The sequence below is a fragment of the Oncorhynchus mykiss genome, chromosome 25 (assembly GCF_057628025.1).
Source record: "Oncorhynchus mykiss isolate SJ-2025 chromosome 25, ASM5762802v1, whole genome shotgun sequence".
Taxonomy (NCBI): Eukaryota; Metazoa; Chordata; class Actinopteri; order Salmoniformes; family Salmonidae; genus Oncorhynchus; species Oncorhynchus mykiss.
Window position 1 is genome coordinate 55,072,299 of NC_143046.1, and position 13,434 is coordinate 55,085,732.

Genomic DNA, 13,434 nt, shown 5'->3' on the forward strand with positions numbered 1-13,434 from the left:
GAGTCGGGTGCATGGGCCTAAAAGCTGATATTGAAAGAATGATTGACTACCATCTCTGATTGTCTATGACTTGGGGGTGGCAGGTAGCCTAGTGGATAGAGTGTTGGGCCAGTAACTGAAAGGTTGCTAGATCGAATCCCCGAGCTGATAAGGTAAAAATCTGTCATTCTGCCCCTGAACAAGACAGTTAATCCACTGTTCCTAGGGTGTTGTTGTAAATAAGATTTTTTTCTTAACTGACTTGCCAAGTTAAATAAAAAACTCATTATCTTAGGGGGTTGAAAGGGAGCTGTTGGAGTATGGCTCTACTACTCCTTCCCACTCTTTCTCCCTCAACCCAGTACTCTAACTGACCTCCTCTGTGACCTCGATAACCTTAGCATGTTGGGAAATTCTTATCTGGTCCGTTAGCCATTTTCAGGTGCCCTAACCTCTAGCCTCCTGACAACTTGTAGACAGGGAAAGCTTACATCTGCAGTAACTGAGGAAGCATGGTATAGATTAAATCAATCATGCAATGGCAGCATGCATACCATATGAATATAAAATATGATTGTTACAAAATGGGGGATCTATTGAAGTTGACACCTGTTAGCTGGTCTATTGCGGTATTCACCCTGACTTACACGGGGCTAGTGCAAACATTTTTAAAATATGTTCAGATTTTGGGAGTAGCAGAACACTTTGGAGTGTAGGAAAACATGGATAGCGTAAAGAACTATACTGTATCTCCGAGCTACCTCTGCCCAGTTATGACCATGTATCACTAATACATGACAGTCCTCCAAAATACTTATTGATATGCACCAGGAGACGAGGAAAGGAACTCTGGACCCACTCAATCATTACCTGAGGATGTTGTCATATGGGTTTAGCAGCTCCTTGCCAACTGATTGGACCTGCTTTGGGGTGGCTTTGAAGGTGATTTCAAACCGGCAGTTTGAATTCACAAGGGAAGACATGGCTTCACAACGGAATACATGGCTGAGCGAGTAGTGAACCTCCCGTTACCTCACCACCGCAGCCAATGGGCCAACTGAGTTAAATACAGTGCATTCGGAAAGTATTCAGACCCTTGGCTTTCTCCAAATGTTGCTATGGTACAGCCTCATTCAAAAAAAAAATCTTCCCTCATGACAACACACAAAACCCCAAAATAACAAAGCAAAAACAGTTTTGTTTTTTTGTAGAAAATATTTGTAGAAATTATATCGGAAATTTCACACAAGAATTCAGACCCTTTATTCAGTACTTTATTGAAGCACCTTTGGCAGCGATTACAGCCTCTCAAGCTCTGTCAGGTTGGGTGGGGAGCGTCTCTGCCCAGCTATTTTCAGGTCTCTCCAGAGATGTTCGATCGGGTTCAAGTCTGGGCTCTGTTTGGGCCGCTCAAGGACATTCAGAGACTTGTCCCGAAGCCACTCCTGTATTGTCTTGGCTGTGTGCTTAGGGTCGTTGTCCTATTTGAAGGTGAACCTTCTCCCCAGTTTGAGGTCCTGAGCACTCTGGAGCAGGTTTTTATCAAGGATCTCTGTGTACTTTGCTCCATTCATCTTTCCCTCCAGCCTGACTAGTCTCCCAGTCCCTGCCACTGAAAAACATCCTCACAGCATGATGCTGCCACCATGCTTCACCTTTAGGGATGGTGCCAGGTTTCCTCCAGACGTGGCACTTGGCATTCAGGCGAAAGAGTTCAATCTTGTTTATTTCAGTCATTAGGTGCATTTTGGCAAACTCCAAGTGGGCTGTCATGTTCCTTTTCCTGAGGAGTGGCTTCCTTCTGGCCACAACCATAAAAGCCTGATTGGTCTAGTCCTGCAGAGATGATTTTCCTTTGGGTACTCCCATCTCTACAGAGGAACTCTAGAGCTCTGTCAGATTGACCATCGAGGTTCTTGGTCACCTCCCTGAGCAAGGCCATTCTCCCCCAATTGCTCAGTTTGGCCGGGTGGCCAGCTCTAGGAAGAGCTTGGTAGTTCCAATCTTCTTTCATTTAAGAATGTTGGAGGCCACTGTGTTCTTGCGGACCTTCAAAACTGCAGACATGTTTTGGTACTCTTCCCCAGATCTGTGCCTTGAGACAATGATGCCTATGGACAATTCCTTTGACCTCGTGGCTTGGTTTTTGCTCTGACTGTGGGACCTTATATAGACAGGCGTGTGCCTTTCCAAATCATGTCCAATCAATTTAACACAGGTAAATTGGACGGTGCCAATGCTTTAGCCATAACACTCCAATCAAGAATTAGAAACATCTCAAGGTTTATCAACGGAAACATGATGCACCTGAGCTCAATTTCGAGTCTCATAGCAAAGGGTCAGAATTCTTTTTGATATATTTAACCTTTATTTAACTAGGCAAGTCACTTAAGACCAAATTCTTATTTACAATGACGACATACCCCAGCCAAACCCGGAGGACGCTGAGCCAATTGTGCGCCACCCTATGGGACTCCCAATCACAGCTGGATATGATACACCCTGGAATAATTATGTAAATAAGGTATTTCTGTTTTTCTAAAAACCTGTTTTCGGTTTTTCATTATGGGGTAATATGTGTAGATTGCTGAGGATTTTTATATTTTAATACATTTTAGAATAAGGATGTAACGTAACAAAATATGGAAAAAGTAAAGGGGTCTGAATGCTTTCCAAAGGCCCTGTATTCCTGGCACAAGGCTTCTGTCATTGATTTTATGATTCCCTGATAACAAGAAAAAATTGTTTTTTTGGAGGGAGAGTGTGTGTGCATGTGTGTGTGTGTATTCGGAAGGATGATTATTTCCTGGCTCTGCCCTAATCACGGCAGTGTGGGGTGGGGGATGGTATATTGGAGCCGCTGCTGCAGCCCCATGGGAGAAGGCTTGCCCTGTCTGAGTGGAGCTGAATAGTGTTGTGCGGAGGCTGTTTGTGACCCTGCGACCTCGTCCACAGACAGGGTTGGGTGGGATTAAATCAGAGTTGGACCGGTGCCAATGCTTTAGCCATAACACTCTGGCCAGAGATAACATACTTTTTAATTACAGGGAGCTACACCTCTGTCCAATCTCTCCACTGAAACCTCTCCAGGGGGGTCACTGCTAAACTTGACATAATACATCATCAAACAGTCCTTAATGTGATTGCGCACTGGGCCTGCTGCAAGGAAGTCAAGGCTGAGGGCAGAAGTTGCCAACACTTTTGTATCTGGCTGGATAGTTTGTGTGTAGAATAGAGAGCTCTTTTTCTCTTGTCAGCGTTCTTCTTGAAAATGAAGCGAGTCAGGAAAAGTGCTGTGTTCTCTTACGCAACCTGTCCAGGTTTTATCTGTGTGTTTGTGTGTGTGTGTGTGTGTGTGTGTGTGTGTGTGTTTGTGCTCATTAAAATTCAAGGTTGCGCAAGGTCCTCTCTTAATCCATTTTAAATCTGCATAATGACTATTTTTCAACTGCTTAACACACTCTCAGTCGTGGCTAAACAAGATAGTATGAATAATAACAACTTAAGAAAACAGATATTGAAGCAGGCGGATACCCTTGGGGGAAAGAGTTGATGGGAGATGTGAACGAAGCTAAAGCTATGCCACGTCCTAGCGCTCCAGATGCATTTTCAACGATACTGGCACTATCGTTTCAATCCATTGCCATTGATACAAATGTTTTGGAATAAACAGACGCGTTATTTGAAAGCATAAGCTCCGATGAATTATCCCTATTGTGGAGGTGATTTGTTTTGCCACGCGTTCACTCCTGTGCACTCTGTCTTCCTGTAACAGCGCGACATGGGAAAAGTCACCTCGTCTATCAGGTTGCTGGTTGTTCAAGGTAACCTCACAAGTCTGTGTCATATGGTCAGTGCGCTAGCCCGGGCACTAGCGCTGATGCTCTCTGAGCCATTGCTTTGGAGGCCAAAGGTGTAATGGCAAGTCCATCATCACAGGAAGAAAAATGAGGCAAAGCTCCAATTCAGCAGGTTTGCAGTCTGGCCAAATGGCTTTGATGCTGGAGACTGGAGAGGCTTGTAGTTGGATCTCTTTTGTTTTGCTCTGTGTTGTGTTGTTTCTGATCTTCACAGGATTTTGACCTATCAAAACCAAGTAAAATAGCATGAATTGTTTGCGCTGTGTTTTGGGTCTGTCTACAATGCGATAAACTTCTGAATAACATAAAGTGTAATTACTGTGTTAAGACAAAGCCAAACAGGAGTAAATTCTTTTTTTTAAAGGCATTTCCTCCCTTAAATAACTGGCTCCTCATTGGAATGCATTGGTTGTTACTAAATTCCCATCTCAGTTCTAAAGCCCTCAATACAATTCAGATGAATTTTGATCACATGAATAAAGAGTGTGTCTGACATGCAGACGGATTAACATACAGTCTCAGAGTTTATATTTATGCCATACCTGTGCACCCTTTACTAATGAGGCAATCATTTAGACGGCAGGCCTGAGGTTCTATCAGGTTATAGATGCCATGGAGTTGGGAGCCGAGATTAAAATGGTTAGCTAGACTTCAGAGAAATAGCGGACAGGGAGGATTTCACACTGCCTAATGAAGAAGACTTCCACATTTCATGGCAAATAATTAATTTGAAAACAAATTGGCCAGCAGCCCTCCAAAAGCCATCTATATGAATGTAAATTATGAAAGCACCAATCCTCTTCCATGCTGATAAGGCTGGGGATGTGGTTTCATTTTCCTACCAGGAATATTAAAAAACACCCTTTTTCACATTACTACGATCAATCTTTCTGAATTGTATTATCATACCCGATCAATAAGTCAGATCTGAATCAATTGTCTATGCCCATATAACCGTTGTTAACAGATAATTATATTAAAAAAAAATTAAAAAACATGCTTGCAGACCTCAAAGCTGAGGCCCAACAGTGATATCGAAACCTGTCCTAACCGGCCTCACTGATCAATTGCACTCCTTTTCGGCGGCTTTAAGATGAACTTGATGGCCGTGATCAGAGGCTGTAGTGTAGCCAACCGCAGACACGCAGACAGGCAGGCAGACAGGCAGGCAGGCAGACAGACAGACAGACAGACAGACACGCAGACAGACAGACAGACAGACAGACAGACAGACAGACAGACAGACAGACACGCAGACAGACACGCAGACAGACAGACAGACAGACAGACAGACAGACAGACAGACACGCAGACAGACAGACAGACAGACAGACAGACAGACAGACAGACAGACAGACAGACAGACACGCAGACAGACAGACAGACAGACAGACAGACAGACAGACAGACAGACAGACAGACAGACAGACAGACAGACAGACAGACAGACAGACAGACACGAGTCAGCAGGCCTCCATGCTGCTGGATTAACAGCATTTCACAGCTGAATCAAACACCTGGGAAACACATGGGATTGAATGACCAAAAGTGTATCTGTATCGACCTGTTTGTCTTTCCCCTTTTTACTAAATGAAACAGTAACAGCCTAATCCTCAGCATCTTAAAAGTGCTTGGTGATAACCCCTTTATATTGTACACAGATTATTTGCATACTTAGCCGTAGGCCTATGTAGGCAATTGTTCTGCTTTTTCTGTGCTCTCGAGAAGTAACTCTTCCCCCATTTTGATATAATGAGTACTATGGGTACGAAAACAAAAATACTAAACCATTTTGTCACTGGAAGTCAACTCTCACCATCTCCCACCAATGTATTATTACAAAGTCATGTGCTTTAGATGTCATCAATAGCCAGTACAGTCAAGTCAGGTCAGACCAGGTGTTTAAACAAAAGCAACATGGCCAAGAATATGATTGAAACTTGTTTTTATTTTCATACTTAATTATCTTCCCAACGGCTGGTCTGGTTTGACTTCACTTTGGAAAGAGTTGCAGAAATCAAGTCTAAGATCCACTGCGTGTTATTAGATCAAGCTTGTTTCTCCCCACTTAGTTGCAAGGCTACAAGTGGATGAAATACAAGATGATAATATGCTACAAGTGCAAATTTTTCCAAAAGTATCGGGAAAAGGTTGTTCAATAGCCCGACTAATCATCACAGGCTCTTCGATTACCTCCGGGGGCACGTTTCCAGCTAAAAAATAAATTGGTGGTAGTAAGCTCATTCGTTTTTAGAAATGCAAGGGCTACATTGAAATGATCCAAATAATTGGAATCTCCATATTTATCACTATCCCAGAAGTACACTGTGTTCTGGTCCCTGTTCATAAGACAGGTTCTTTTTCATGCTGCCTAGGGTAAATGTTGCATTAATATCCACAGATTAACTATTGGATGAGCTGTTGCGTTAGTCTTGTGCATTCTACACTGTCCTGTGTGGACATAGAGTCATGTGTTGTTTGACCGGTGGGTTGACCCTTTAGTGGCCATTAGAATGTAGACCACATGTCTGGCCTATGTCTGTCCCTCAGTTACACACAAGGAATTTTAAAGCAAATACAGAGCGAATGTAATGTGTGAATTCCTATCCGTTTGTGTCTCTGTGCTCTGCAGTTGTGATGACAAAACACATGCAGAATTTCTGACTCACAGTCTTCCTCTTGCACACAAACACAGGAAAACACGGATGGAAGCACACACACGTACGCACAGACAGACATGCCTGCACGCACACATACGCACAGACACGCACGCACAGACATACACACACACACACACGCAGGCAGACAAATACACACACATTTGTTTTACCATCCTTGTGGGGAGCAAACAATTGATTCCCATTCAATATCCTATTTCCCTAACCCTTAATCCTAACTCCTAACCCTAACTCTTAACCTTTACCTAACCTTAACCCTAACCTTAACCCACCCACACACATACACAAATTACTAATTTTCCACAGAGCTTAGGCTTCTCTTATCCTTTCGTTTTTTTTCTCCCCAACATTGAAAATTGTGAGTGACAAGTTCAAGTACCTGGAAACATTAGCATTGCACTGTCATTTCGATAACTGTCGCGTTTCATTATCATCCCCTCTTCGAGGATCTACCTCATAGAAAAAAAGTCCTCATGTTAACGAACAAGCTCTCTTTTATAACCTAATTGCTTTTGGTTCAATAGCTTAAAAACATAATTAAATACAGGACAGGCTTGTAATGGAGGTTAAGGTGGCTTTTTGGCCAAGGTAATGAGGCAGTATGCACACAGTCCAGGCAGGTTTAATGGCATAATAGGACGCTTGAATATAATTGTTCCGGGCCTTTCTTTTATGAAGACACCGGGGAAGATGATAGAGAAGGAGAGAGAGCGTTGTCTGAAAAAGATCATTGAATTCAAAACCGGACTAAATTGTTGCTCAGTGTTTTCGACCCATTGTGGATGTCATCAGAAATTATATGTACCGTGGTAACACAAAATGTAATGTATTTGTCTGTGCAGAAGAGCACGTCCATCATGAGCGTTTTCATTAGTGTGTCAGTTGGTTGAGGGTGGATGGGTGGTTCTCTGAATGCTGTAGGTCTATGTTTTTTTTCTTCATATCACATCAAAGAGACTGTGTTTATTTAGTTACTTGGTTTAGTACTGATTACCTGCCTAGGGTTCTTCCAAATTAAAAACACAGATCTGTAAATATTGTCCCAAGAAGCATGAGATGCTCACTCATCCTCTGCAAGGACTATATAGGTACGCTTATCAAGCGGAAAAATGTATTTGAGCTATTTTATGTAAATTGTAAAGACAAAGCTAATAAAAACGTGCATTTACATTTTTAGCATTGATTAAGCCAGGAGCAAGTCTAAAAAGCCTTAACCTAATGTGTTGGACTGTTTGGTTAGAAACACAGCACAATGCCTGTCATTTTCTCTTGAGTATCTCCGGCCTTACTAACCAAAACACACCTGGCCCTGCAAGGAACACAACACACTGAACAGGACATTTTTGTCCATTGACCTCTGAACCCTGAACGACCAGCGGGGGGATCCAATGACATCATAATGGCCGATACTCCAGAGGAGAGTGAAAATTGAGGGATGGTAAGAAAGAGAGAGGGGGAGGGGGAATAGCACCAGCACGGTGACTTTGGAGGAGATTAGTCGTCTTCACCTTTAAAGACAGCCGAGATAGTCTTTCAGGAGGAGGGAAATGCCCGAGCTCAGCAGTTTGTTTTGTGTGGCTTTAAGAGCTTCCTCTGTCAGGTTCAGGTTGCCTGTCTGTCCCCAGCCGCCGCCCATTGTCTCCACGCCACAAAAGGAAGACCCAGCATGATCGAAGGGACTGGTACTGCACATCTTCACAGCCACACAGTCTTCTTAATTTCCCCACCGGGGATTAGACCTGGTTTCAAATACTATTTATAGAATAAAAGATGCGGCCCTTACACAGATCGTTCAACTACTTTCAGTGTTTGGTTTATCCTGTCTGAAGTGCCAGATGGGCAGGATTTGCACTTTTGGGATCCATTCTACCAGGCAAGCTCAATCAAACCCAGCTAAAGTATTTTAAATGATTTCAAATAGTATTTAAACCCAAGTCTGCCAGGGATTGACTGGGACTTAAAGCCTTTCCACGACTCCATATTTGTGGGTGTGGCCCTTTTGCAAAATTAACGCGATCACACTCTCAGCGTTGGCACACAGGGAACATCAAGGAGGGAAGTTATTGCTCATCTTCAAAGAGTGGTTTGATTTGTTCTATCCCTGCCGGACCCCCCGCCGTTCTGTTTATTGAATTGTGGGGAAATGCAACTTATGGCGGGGGCGTGCTGGATAAACCGCCCTCTAGCTCGCATCATTCACATCCCGCAATATCATAAAGTGATCTAGAGTGACATGGTACTGGAAAGCTGGAAGCCACTGAGGCAGAATACAGATGATGTGTTCTTTTGTTTTCATAGTTCTAAGATGTTGCTTTTAGAGTTTCTTCGGCGACTCCAGGCACAGATTAAAGGCTTATAGCTTGATGATATTTCATTACTCCAACTTGATGCACCGTTTTGTTGTTGTGTTGTGTTTTTTTGCGCACCTCAATACTTTTTTGATAATGCACTCCAGATGTCTTCACTTCAGAAAGGGGCAGGAAACAAAGACACGGGTAATAGTTAGTGGGTGTGCCTTGATCTCCGTTGCAAAGATTTGATAAAAAAAATTGGAATGTAGGTCACATACTAGATCCGGCTCTGAGACTAGTTCCCCTCTCTATGGGAACAAGGGTCATTCAGAGTTCTCTGTGAAGATTACGAGAGAGAGAGAGAGAGAGACGCTAGAGACATGGGAGGTGGACAGTAGCAGCAACGGCTTTATCCACCCCACGTCTCTACTCCATCACAATGACATGATGATCCTCCCCATTGGGCAAAAAAATATAATGTGATGATGTTGAATCAACGCGGAAAACTGATTGGATTTGCAAAAACAGTTGACAACTCAACCAAATGTAAATAATGTAAATCATTTTTAAAAAAACGTTGAACTGACATCTGTGCCCAGTGGGTCGTTCCTCATCACTCACCAGCTCACTGCGATGGATTACTTAACTAGTACATCTCCCTTCTGAAGTGAAATTGAAGCACTTTAATAGGTGATATATATATGCCTAGTATGATGCTGAAAGAGAATGCTGTTACATACAGTCATTGAGTTATGTCAGTGATCAGTTACTTTGATGATTTTTGCATGACTGCCCAAAAAAACTTGCCTGGTGTGATAGATTTGGTTTGGCCTCTGAGATCAGAGAGAAGACGAAGCGTCGTGAAGCATAACCAGGCAGGGAGCTGTAGCAGTGGAAAAGCCTGGATGGTACACATGATGTCTAGCTCTAAAGTGGAATAGCTGGTCCAGACACAGGCCAAACAACCCCAAGGGCCTTCGCTTTGCAGCCAAATTAAATTAAAAGGACTTCACTCCACTGCAAATGAAAAAAGGAAGCGCTTGAGCGAGTTAGGCCCAGATAGGGGCGATGTCCTGCTGTCCAGAAACTGAGACTGATCCCCTCCCACACTGGCACACACACACATACACACAAACACACATTCCCTTTCCCCACACACACAGCCTCTCTCCCCCCCACAAACACACGGCCTCTCTCTCTCCCTCTCTCCCTCCCTCTGGTTCTGAACCTGACATTCCTGCTGGCCTGCCTCTTTGAAGTGGGCTATTGGAGCGGGGTCTCGTTACAGGGGCCGAGGCTGGCGAAAGTGGATCCGTCTGGGCTGTGGAAAGCGGCCCTGGCCCTGGGGTTAATCAGGAGCCCCAGCACAGTGCCCACTCTGTCCCCACTGCACAGCTGTAACAAGACTCGCCAGATTTGGAGGTTAAGAAAGACAGCACAGCCTCCGCTTTGAAGTTGACTGACAGCGCTGGATTGGGAGTTAAAGAAGAGAGAGCCTTTTCTTCTGCTGGCCTCCGTTCAAAGGAGAGTGTGCTGCTTGGGACAGAGAAGCTGACTAATCTTTTTTTAACCCTCTCCTGCACTCTGTGTTATGATGTCTTAGGACATGTTTAGGTCTTCCCCTTCCTTGTTATTCTCAATGCACCCTACTCCGTTTTCGAAATCTAATCAAGCGACAGAGTGACTCACACTCACACAAGACGATGGCCTTCAAGCCTTGCGTCCCCAGAAATAGCATAATGCGGTTTGCAATGAACTCAGAGATCATAAAAGGAGATAATGTTGTTGTTTTTTTAGTCACACTTTTACAATCCTGAAGCTGAAAAAAGATTAGAAGACTACTTAAAGTGTCTGTTAGGAATCCCTATATGCACCATAATGGTTTAAATGGCCATTTGGAATATACATTAAACCTTTATTATGATATAATGAAACCATTAGGCTAGTGCACTTAGCGTGGCCATTATGCATGTTCACATTCAAATTGCTTTTATTTTGACTTTATGCTTCAGTGGTGTTATGGCAAGGGAGGCATCTAACACATAACCAGATGACAATAGACCTCGAGATAAAGCAAAGAAGCAGACAGCCAATATACCATCCCACCCGAAACATATTAGCTATAAATTAACAATTTCATGCCTTTAGAAATGCTAATTGTAAAGTCAGGAGTAGATCGGCATTATCGACACTGAGGAAATACCCAAATCAATTCGCAAATCTAATGCAAACGTTTCAAAGCTTCCATCTGACTCCAACGGTTTCTGATGATGTGAACTGGGTCATAGGAAGGCACGCTTACTCATGTCATGATATGATAATGATATCTCAGGAACAATTTCAATTCACATTTATAACATTCCTACTCCTGAGCTAGACACTGCATATACTCTGTGGCTTTTAAGAAATAAATATCTGATACTGGCAGCAGTTTCAAGTTATTTCCAAGAACCATGGCCCAAACAAAGCCAAGTTGATGTCAGAGTAAAATAATCCATAACAAAAGCCACTACAAACCCTATATGTGTGCTAACTCACTTTTAAAGCAGTTTTGTGTCCTGTTAACATTGTCAGCTTATAGTGAGTGAATATATGAGCTAACTGACAAACTCCCTCTGTAGAATCCATTTATCTCCCTTGTAGCATCTGGGCATGGAAACAAGGGTGGACTCTATCCAATATGGCAGCATGACAAAGTCAACAGTGCAATACAATACACACCACACAATGACAAGTCATCTCTCTCCATATTAACATAGGTGCAATGATGACCCTAATGCCCCGGCAAACACAGACAATGACGAGCCAATGGCATTGCAGGATCAGGCTGTGTATTGAATGTTAAAATTGAGACATGGTGGTTTCAAACAAGAGCATTGCTAGAACGTCGCTAGGTTGACTCAAAGTCTTCTTTTTTTGCAGAAGGGTAAGAAGAATGACCTTAATGAAATCCATGTCAAAGAGGAAGGAGGCCCTTGAAAGTTGGGCCAGCTGCAGCAGACCAATTTGATAAATGACCCTCGGGTGCCAAGGGTTGCATGACCGCCATTTTGTTATTAAGTGCATTACCAGACATGACCCGAGATACACAGTAAGTGGTCCAGCATGCTCCCACCCTTTGTTTGTTTTGGTGTAATACATGTGATGCCCATTAAATGAATTCAGTTTGCACAGTGTGTTTTGGCTAGGCGTTAAGTGTTCAGCAGCCTGTCATTCCTCGAGGACCGGCTTCACTTGTGTCTTTTGTTTATCAAGATGTTTGAATATTAACAAGGGCCATTTCTCCGGTCACAACGAAACGGCAATGCGTATCTACACATCTGCATATTTCCATATTACTCTGTAATTCTGCCTTCATTCTGCTCTCCCTCTCTTCATTTCCTGCTACACACGTGCCGTGAGAGCACTCATTTGCATATGCATCACAGGTCCTCTGACTTGGGAAATGTCTTCCCTGTCTCTATTCCGATGTTTGTTTAACGATCATTTGCATCGAGTGTAAACGACGTAAGCGTGATGGTCTGTTGTTCTGGTTTGGGTTGATAGTACATGTGTCGGATAATGGGGACTGAAGACTGAGATGATTACCACTCCCAGTGAGCTAGTGTGATTCTATTGTCACCGCTGGTAACTTAACAGCTTGATGCTTGCACTCTCGGAGACAGAATGCCCTATCTTTTATGAGAACTCAATCCCTGACAGGTGCATAAACAGTGCAGTTAAGATACACTGAACGAATCCCTGCGGCACCAAACTTTAATATTCATCTTAACCGATAAAGGGAATTACTTCTCGATTGCTTGGAGGAACACTGATACATCTGGTAGATATTGTGCAGCTTTTGGAAAAGTGAATCAGTTTGGGATTTTTATTTTTGGCTAAACCTTTGCTGGGAGCAATGAATAATTGTGTACAGTGGTTCTTATCATGCTCGGCAACATTTGTTCTCCAACAAGCCCAAATGTGTCTTACAATTCACAGACCTGCGAGAATTGGATATTCAACAGCTAATTCTGCACAAACATACTCTCCAGCATGCCTACACAAATGTGGAGTTCACGTGTGAACGCAGACACTGTGTCCGATAGTGTACATCAGTGGTCAACAACCGTTCGATCAACTAGTCAATCTCAAAGGCATTTCTAGTCGATCGCCAAACATTTCTGTAAAAAAAAACTATAAATCCTTGCGTTCCTATTTTTTTATTTGTCTTGCGCCGTCGGCGATAGGTGCACTCGATTCAGCTGTAGGAGTAGTGTTCTGATGTTAAACCATTTCATGTGTCTGAACATACAAACTCTGGCCAAAATAGTAAATCAAGTGCAACATAGGCCTAGCGCTGGCCATCGGATGGCTCAGATAACTGTGTCTGTAGTAAAGTAGCAGGCGCAAAAGGAAGCTGCAGCAAAGTACTGTGAGATTTCAAAACGGTTCAAATCAAATCAAATTCTATTGGTCACAAACACATGGTTAGCAGATGTTGATGCGAGTGTAGCGAAATTCTTGTGCTTTTCGTTCCGACTACGCAGTAAAATCTAACAAGTTATCTAACAAATTCACAACAACTACCTTATGCACACAAATACACACAAACGTAAAGGGATGAATAAGAATATGTACATATAA